Source organism: Tiliqua scincoides, chromosome 3, assembly GCF_035046505.1.
Source record: "Tiliqua scincoides isolate rTilSci1 chromosome 3, rTilSci1.hap2, whole genome shotgun sequence".
In the NCBI taxonomy this organism is placed as follows: Eukaryota; Metazoa; Chordata; class Lepidosauria; order Squamata; family Scincidae; genus Tiliqua; species Tiliqua scincoides.
In genome coordinates this window covers 217,616,162-217,625,806 of record NC_089823.1, presented here as the reverse complement: position 1 = coordinate 217,625,806, position 9,645 = coordinate 217,616,162, and positions in this window count along the sequence as shown.

Genomic DNA, 9,645 nt, shown 5'->3' with positions numbered 1-9,645 from the left:
TGCATCCTGGTGCCCTCCCTTGCATCTGGCATTCTGACATAGCCCATTTCTAAAATCAGGAGGTTGCACATGGCTTGTAACACGTGATGGACTTTTCCTCCAGAAATTTATACAATCCCCTCTTAAAGGCATCTAGGCCAGATACCATCACCACATCCTGTGGCAAGGAGTTCCACAGACCAACCACACGCTGAGTAAAGAAATATTTTCTTTTGTCTGTTCTAACTCTCCCAACACTCAATTTTAGTGGATGTCCCCTGGTTCTGGGGCAGCTGCTGCGGTATCCTGTGCACAGTGGGGCAGCCGCTGGTGGCTCCTTGGGGAAGGGAATTTTCATCCCCTTCTCCTGGGTAAGACAATAGCCACACAATGGGGCTACTTGATTCTGCGGCAGCCCTTGGGCTCCCATAGAATCGAGAGCCTCCGTGTCAGGCCCACAAGCCGACTTGAAGGCCCTCAATGGAGCGGAGCAGAGTTCCACCAGTCCTGCCTCCCTCCAGCCCTCCCCTGGCTTGCCTCCCCCATGCCCCCACTCACCCCTGTACCACAGGGCCTTCTGAGCAACAGAGCTCTGGCGATCCACTGGCACTAGCTCAGAACCAGCTGGCACTGAGCTACCTCCAGTGCTGGGCTGGCACTGAGGGCCGCAAATGGGGTTTGTGGCACATTTGCGACACTCACAGCTGGTGGAGTGCTGATGATATGGGCTTAGGATTGGGCTCTAAGTGTGGTCAAGGAAAGAAATGAAGGAATAAGAGAAAGCTGTGCTGCCAAAATAAGGCTGATAACCTTGGGAGAGAAACGAGGAATGAGAGGGTAGGAAAGTGGTGTTGAAATTGTGCCTGACAATGTAGAAAAAAGGAGGAATAAAAGAGAGCTACATGGTGGCCAAATTGAATCTGATAATGTAACTAAAGAAGGAATAAAAGAGAAAGGGAATTGAGGCCAAAAATATCATGAAAATTCAGGAGGGGGTAGGAGGAATGAGAGAGAGAGCTCAGTGGGAAAGAAAGAAATGGAATAAAACACAGGTAAGTAGTGACCGAAAACAGACAAAGGAAGGAATACAAGAGAGCTAAGTGGGTCCAAATTGATCCTGACAACTTAGGAAAAAAGCAAAGGAATTGGGGATGGCATAGTGGGAAGTGGAGAAACGGAATAGGACACAGGTAAGTAGCCAAAGTGAGCCTGATAAAGTAAGAAAGAAAGGAAGGAATAAATGGGAGCCCAGTATGGCCTGATGAAGGGAGGGGAGGGAAGGTGAAATAAGGGAGAGCTCAGTGGGGAAGAGGAAAAAGGAATAGGACACAGGTAAGTAGTGGCCTGAAAATATAAGAAAGAAAGCAAAGAATACAGTTGCACTAAGTGTGGTCAACTTGAGCCTGATAACATAAAGAGCAGGAATAGGGGAGAGCTTGGTGGTAGAAAGAAAAAAGAAATAAGACACAGGTAAGTATTGACCTAACTGAGCCTGAAAATGTAAGAAGGAAAGCAAAGTGTGGCCAAATTCAACCAAGTAATGTCAGGAAGGAAAGGAGGAATACAGAAGAGAGATGGGCCATTTTAACCAGGTAAATAGGGAAAAAGAGAAGGGAAATGGGATCTTTCAGTGGGAAGGAGAAAAGGGAGAGCTAAGTGGTGCCAAATACAGAAGAATAAAAGAGACATAAGTGTGAGTGATGCTGGCCCCAGTGCCGCCTAGACATAGAGAGGTGGTGGTGCTCCTGAAGGGATAGTGCCCTCGTGCATTCGCCCCCTTGCCCCCCCCAGGAACATCAATGGACCCAGATAAGTGGTGGCCTAATAATTGAGCCTGATAAAGGAAGACAGAAAAGGAAGAATATAAGATAGCAAAGTATGGCAAATTTGAGCCTGATAACATTGGGGGGGGGGGGTTTGTTGGAATAAGGAAAGCTCAGTGGGAAGGGAGAAAGGGCAATGATACACAGATATGTAGTGGCCCAACAGAACCTGACAATGAAATTATGAATATAAGGAATAAAAGAGAGCTAACTGATGAGAAAGAAAAGAAGGAATAAAGGAGAAATAATTAGTGTCCATATAGAGATTGATAATGAAAAAGAAGGAAGAAAAGAGCTCAGTGTGGCCACTTTGACCCTGATAATGTAGAAAAAAATGGAATAAGACCCTGGTAAATAGTGACCAAATTAAGCCTGATAATGAGACAGAAAAGAAGGAAGACAATAGAGCCAAGTGGCACCAGACTGTGGGCCCAATCCTATCCAATTTTTCAGTGCCGGTGCAACTGTGCCAATGGGGCGTGCACTGCATCCTGTGGTGTGGAGGCAGTAACAGATATCTCCTCAAGGTATGGGAACATTTGTTCCCTTTTCTCAGGGTTGCATTTGGCTGCACCAGTGCTGGAAATTTGGATAGGATTGGGCCCTCAGCCTGTTACTGTAAGAAGAAAAAGGCTGTGAGAACTCACAGCCCAATCCTATCCACACTTTCCTGGAAGTAAGCACCATTGATTCTAATGGGACTTATTTCTGAGTAGATATGCATAGGATTGGGCTCTCAGTGTGACCAAATTATGCTCACCACAAGGTGAAGGAGGAATAGAAGAGAATGGTGGTGGTGAATTTACGGAGGAGTTTGGAAAGGAGTGGAGAAGGGAAATAAAAGAGACAAGTGGTAGAAAAGTGTGATCATGGAAGGGAGAATTAATAAGAGAGAGATGGTGGGAAATAGAAAGGAAGGAATAAAACTGGTCAGGAAGGAAGGAAGGAAGGAAGGAAGGAAGGAAGGAGTGTTGGGGAAAACTGAGGCATTGTTGAGAAGAATGATTTAAAAACTCAGATCTGTTTGTAATCTGAGGCAGGAATCAGAGAGTGAAATGGGGGAGAAAAGAAAGGGAGAACACTTTCATATATAGAGAAACTTCAACACATTTTCATATCAACATTTTCAACTCTTTCCAAACAAAAAAAAGTTAGATAGAAAAGAGAAGTAATAAATCCAGCGCAAGAATTACAGCAAAGTGAAAACTACTATGTTGTGTCCCATTTTCATAACTTGCTCTGTCTTCCGCTGGTTATCTTGTGGAGACAGAGGGGGTGCTGCTCTTTTCATGGAGTCCTTGCTGCAGTTGTGGGAAGGAGTTTATGTCTGTTTAGACTCTGGCATGTTTCTTGGACAGAGGCAAACACAGCCAGGCCTGCAAGCCCTACTAATTCTTGCCTTGTGTGCCCAACTACCCCTTGCCTGCAATACAACATTCTTATAGGGAGGCCACCATTGCTCCAGCTGGATAACTTCAAGGATGGCAGTCTCTGGCTGCTTCCACCCAATCCTCTGTCTTGGAAAGCTTTGTCCATGCATAGGAGATGAGAGAGAGAAAAAGTAGAGAACGTCTATGAGACCAGTGTCCATATGATTACATTGACTCATCTGGTCCGAATCAAGAAAGGCATGGAGGGATTATAAAAGTTCAGTCATTCCCATTTGATCAGGAATCAGACACATATTTGAACAGACACTTTTAACAGCAGATTTCTCCAGAGTCTTTATTCCTACAAGGACAACAGTTGTGACTTTCCACAGCCTCGTTGCTTCTGAAGTTGGCCTTCTAACAAAGTTAGCAACAGTGTTGCTGGATAAAATGGACAAATGTACTCTGGTTTAGAATGGAAACTCTTGTATTAAATCTTAATAAAAATAGTGATTTCTTTCCATTGCGTGTTCATTGTCTTATTATATCGTTCCTACCTTTGCATCACAGAACACTAACTAACTTCTCCAGGAAATATGTTGCTGGATCACTCAAAACTGAAAAGAGGTTCTCATCCAGTATATGATGGTCCATTCAACATCTCTCCACTCAAGCACACGACAAGTTGGCATGAGAACTGTCTTACCCCAGCTGCAGGGGGGAGAGCTGTGTGGACTTGCTTTGCTTGGAAGATGTGATTAACTCTTCCTGCCTTTGCCTGTGGGGCTTGTTGTTGGCAACCTTCAGTCTCGAAAGACTATGGTATCGCGCTCTGAATGGTGGTTCTGGAACAGCGTCTAGTGTGGCTGAAAAGGCCAATTCGGGAGTGACAATCCCTTCCATACTGGGAGCAAGTGCAGTCTGTCCCTGGTCTGTCTCCCTGGCTATGGGCCTTCCTTCTTTGCCTCTTTGCCTCAGTCTGTTGGCCAAGTGTCTCTTCAAACTGGAAGAGGCCATGCTGCACAGCCTGCCTCCAAGCGGGCTGCTCAGAGGCCAGGGTTTCCCACTTGTTGAGGTCAACTCCTAAGGCCTTCAGATCCCTCTTGCAGATGTCCTTGTATCACAGCTGTGGTCTACCTGTAGGGCGCTTTCCTTGCACGAGTTCTCCATAGAGGAGATCCTTTGGGATCCGACCATCATCCATTCTCACAACATGACCGAGCCAATGCAGGTGTCTCTGTTTCAGTAGTGCATACATGCTAGGGATTCCAGCACGTTCCAGGACTGTGTTGTTTGGAACTTTGTCCTGCCAGGTGATGCCGAGGATGCGTCAGAGGCAGCGCATGTAGAAAGCGTTCAGTTTCCTCTCCTGTTGTGAGCGAAGAGTCCATGACTCGCTGCAGTACAGAAGTGTACTCAGGACGCAAGCTCTGTAGACCTGGATCTTGGTATGGTCCATCAGCTTCTTGTTGGACCAGACTCTCTTTGTGAGTCTGGAAAATGTGGTAGCTGCTTTACCGATGCATTTGTTTAGCTCGGTATCGAGAGAGTGTCGGAGATCATTGAGCCAAGGTACACAAAGTCATGGACAACCTCCAGTTCATGTGCAGAGATTGTAATGCAGGGAGGTGAGTCCACATCCTGAACCATGACCTGTGTTTTCTTCAGGCTGATTGTCAGTCCAAAATCTTGGCAAGCCTTGCTAAAACGATTCATGAGCTGCTGGAGATCTTTGGCAGGGTAGTGACAGCTGCATCGTCGGCAAAGAGGAAGTCACGCAGACATTTCAGCTGGACTTTGGACTTTGCTCTCAGTCAGGAGAGGTTGAAGAGTTTCCATCTGATCTGGTCGGGAGATAGATGCCTTCTGTTGCAGTTCCAAAGGCATGCTTCAGCAGGACAGCGAAGGAAATCCAGCGAACAAGGTTGGTGCAAGAACACAACCCTGCTTCACTCCACTTTGGATGTCAAAGGGGTCTGATGTGGAGCCATCAAAGACAACAGTGCCCTTCAAGTCCTTGTGGAAAGACCTGATGATTCTGAGGAGCCTGGGTGGACATCCAATCTTGGGGAGAATCTTGAAGAGGTCCTCCCTGCTGACCAGGTCGAAAGCCTTCATGAGATCTATGAAGGCTATGAAGAGTGGCTGTCATTGTTCCCTGCATTTCTCCTGCAGTTGTCTAAGGGAGAATACCATATCAGTGGTGGACCTGTTGGCTCAGAATCTACACTGCGATTCTGGATAAACGCTCTCTGCAAGTACCTGGAGCCTCTTTAGTGCAACTCGGGCAAATAGCTTTCCTACAACGCTAAGGAGAGAGATGCCGCAGTAGTTGTTGCAGTCACCCCTGTCGCCTTTGTTCTTGTGTGCAGCGTGACGATGTTTGCATCCCTCATGTCTTGAGGTACTCCACCTTCTCTCCAGCAGAGACAGAGGATTTCGTATAGCTCAGTGACGATGATCTCTTTGCAGCACTTTAGGACTTCAGCAGGGATGCTGTCTTTTCCTGGTGACTTGCCAAAGGCAAGGGAGTCCAGGGCCACGTGAAGTTCTTCTAGGGTTGGTTCACTGTCAAGCTCCTCCAGCACAGGCAGGCACTCAATGTTGTTCAGCGCTTCTTCGGTGACTACATTTTCTCTGGAATATAGCTCAGAGTAGTGCTGCACCCAGCATTCCATCTGCTGTGCCCGATCCTGGATGCATCTCAAAAAAGACATAGTGGAAATGGAAAAGGTGCAAAAGAGAGCGACTAAGATGATTACGGGGCTGGGGCACCTTCCTTATGAGGAAAGGCTACGGCGTTTGGGCCTCTTCAGCCTAGAAAAGAGACGCTTGAGGGGGGACATGATTGAGACATACAAAATTATGCAGGGGATGGACAGAGTGGATAGGGAGATGCTCTTTACACTCTCACATAATACCAGAACCAGGGGACATCCACTAAAATTGAGTGTTGGGCGGGTTAGGACAGACAAAAGAAAATATTTCTTTACTCAGCGTGTGGTCGGTCTGTGGAACTCCTTGCCACAGGATGTGGTGCTGGCGTCTAGCCTAGACGCCTTTAAAAGGGGATTGGACGAGTTTCTGGAGGAAAAATCCATTATGGGGTACAAGCCATGATGTGTATGCGCAACCTCCTGATTTTAGGAATGGGTTAAGTCAGAATGCCAGATGTAGGGGAGAGCACCAGGATGAGGTCTCTTGTTATCTGGTGTGCTCCCTGGGGCATTTGGTGGGCCGCTGTGAGATACAGGAAGCTGGACTAGATGGGCCTATGGCCTGATCCAGTGGGGCTGTTCTTATGTTCTTATGTTCTTATGACCTCGCCTGCGGCAGACTTCAGAGGGGCAGTTTTCTTCTGTGTCAGACCTAGGGCCTGCTTGATACCATCAGACATCCCCTTGATGTTGCCCGTGTCAGCTGCTATCTGTATCTGGGAGCAGGGCTGGAGCCAGTAGTCGTTAGCACATCTCCTGGCAGTCTGCTGGACTTTGCTGCGAGCAGCTCGGAGAACCTGCAGGTTGCACTCACTGGGACAGGCCTTGTCTTCTTTTCCTCAATGACTGGTTGTAACTCCTCAGAGTAGGCTTCAAACCAGTCTGCCGCCTTGTTGGTCTTCTTGCCAAATATGGACAAGGCGGTGTTGTAAACGGCATTCTTGAAATGTTCCCATCTGTTGGATGTGTTTGTGTCGGCCAGGCCTGGAAGAGATTCCTCAAGCGCTCGTGCAAATTCCTCCACTTTTCTCTGATCCCAGGTCTTGCTGGTATCAGTGCGAGGTCTTCTTTCCTTTGTCGTGTGATGCAGTCGCTTTGTTTGCAGTTTCACTCTGCTGCACACCAGGGAGTGGTCAGTGTCGCAGGCAGCACCCTGATAACTGCGTGTGATCTTGATGCTGGGAAGGCTGGAGCGTCTGGTGAGAATCAGGTCGAGCTGGTGCCAGTGCTTTGATCTTGGGTGTCTCCAAGAGACTCTGTGTTGGGGCTTCGTGTTGAAGAACGTTTTGCTGACACAGAGACCATGATGACAGCAAAACTCTCACAGGCGTTGGCCATTTTCATTCATCTTCCCAGTGCCGAACTGACCTAAGCAAGTGGGCCACGAACTGTTATCAGTTATAGCCTGTGGGACTATTAATCTCAAAAAGCTCTGGCGATAGAGGTAAATGGAGTACAAAACGATAGTAAATTCTGCTTTCTGCTTGAAAACTGACTATTGAACAAAAGGATTCTTGAAGCACAGAGGACAATGCCTGAGAGGAATTTTATCAGGGGGTACAAAGTTTCTTTTGGGTTCCTTCCAAAGGGGGAGCAGGTGAAACAGAGCAGGGAGTAGGGTAGCAACAGCCAGAATAGTTTTTGGAGACCAGGTCTACCTGTGTCAGTAGCTGGATACAGTAACACAGAAAACCACATTCCTCTCTCTAAAATCTTTTAAATATAGAAAATCATTGCAGAAAATTAGCATTGTCATATTTAGGCCCATACTAGAATGGAAAGTGTCCTGTGCATACCAAAACTTACTACTGCAGCAGCTGTAGTCCTGCAGCTGTGCCCCTGAACTCCTATACACTCCTTCATGGAGTCTTGTGTATGCATTCCTTGGCCCATCACATATGGATTGCAGCAGCAGCAGCCACCATACACCTGCAGTAACACCTACAGCATCCCATGCAGGCAGAGATAGGAATATGTAAGATCTCAGGAAATTTCTTGGCCCCCTCCTTTGTCTCTTGGGCCCCCTTTTTGACCCTGGGCCTGGGTACATATGACCCCCTTCACCCCACTCTCATGGGTCCTGCGATGGCCTCAGATAGTGAGTATATGACAACACCATATTGCATTGAGTTAAACGGACCTGTAGCCTCCATCAGTTGTCAAGAGCCCTGGTGACAGGGAGTGTTAAACCTGGAAACCTAAAAGTCTTGCTCCTTTAGCTGACACCAGCATCCCCTCTTCCTTGCAGTGTAGGTCCCTTGGAGTGCCCCATCTCCCTCTTTATGACTGGCCCCCGCTCACCCTTTGACCCTATGCCATGAATTCTTTCCGCTTGATCAAGGCCATGCCCTTTTTTTTTTATAAAGAACATGAACAACTTTCTTCTCATGCTTCTCTGACATCCTTTTAAAATATTTGAATACAGTCAGCACGAACTCCTGTGGTCTCCCCTACTCTAGCCTGAAAGTCGTAGGCTGTTACTTCAACTTTTCCTAAGAGTATTTTTCTGCAACTCTCATCTTCTAAGGTCTCTTCCAAATCCCACCAACATCTTTCTCCAGCTACCATGTCCAAAACTCGATATAATATTCCAAACAAGGCCTTCTAAGCCAGTGCTGACTGAAGTAGTGATACTACTTCCCAAATCTTGAAAGATACACAAAACATTCCTCCCCCCCCCCCAGATCTCTGCTGCAGAATCAGCTAAGTAGTAACACAGACCTAATGACTAGGAAACCTTCACCTTCCACAGAAGTCATCACATTGAGCTTGGAGTGTCTATTTCCACATCTAAGCCCATCTAGGACCAGTTGGGTGGGACTGAACATTTTTGACAAATGTGCTCCTGAACCTGCATTTGATGAGTTGGTGTGAATGTGCGGGTGGAGTGCAGGCAGAGAAGTATTCACAGGTAGAAGAGGTGCTTAGCCTCTGTTGTACGAACAGATTCTCTCCTGCAAATGTCTCCCCCAAAACAACCCCTTACCACAGTTGGGGTTACTTCCAGCTGGGGGAAAAATGTGCCAAATAACCTTGAAGGGCACTGCAGAGGACAACTGATGTGCCAGGGAAAGGTTCCATACCCTCCTCCCATGTGCTGATTTCCCCCTGCAAATACCTCCCTCCCACTTAGTCTTGCAAAGGAACCACAGGTTGGGAACTCCATGATTCCCTTGTAACATCTCTTCTCAGCTGTCCACTTCACTACCTACTTCCAGTATAATCATCTCAAATAATTTAAGGCAAAATGTACTACATTACTTTCCAAAACAGTTCTTGGCACATGATCCTTCCCCAGATTTGGTTTCCCAATCCTCCTCCCCAGTTTCTCGGAGTGTTAAGCTCTAGGTGATGGAATTAATTATGTTTTATGAGTCAATTTTTAAAAAAAATCCATACTATTAGCCAAAGAGACGTGATTTGTTCTCTCTCCCCTCCTTCCCTAGTCATAACATGTAAGCCTAAACAGCAGCAAACTTATTAAACTCAGAAGGACATGAAGATGACACTTCATTAATTTCCTTTGGTAATAATAATTTAGAATTGAAACAAGGATTTTTGAAAATGCCAGGGGTGATACAGCCCAGCGTAGGGTATGTCTCTTCATGTGTTTTAAATCAGTTCACTAGGGTTGCCATTTTCCATTGCCCTGTGCAAGAGCCCAGGGCCAGAAATGGAATGATGCACAGACTGGTGAAACTGCGTGCCATTGTAGTCTATAATTTTGTGTTCAGGATCCTAATGGCAAAGCATTTT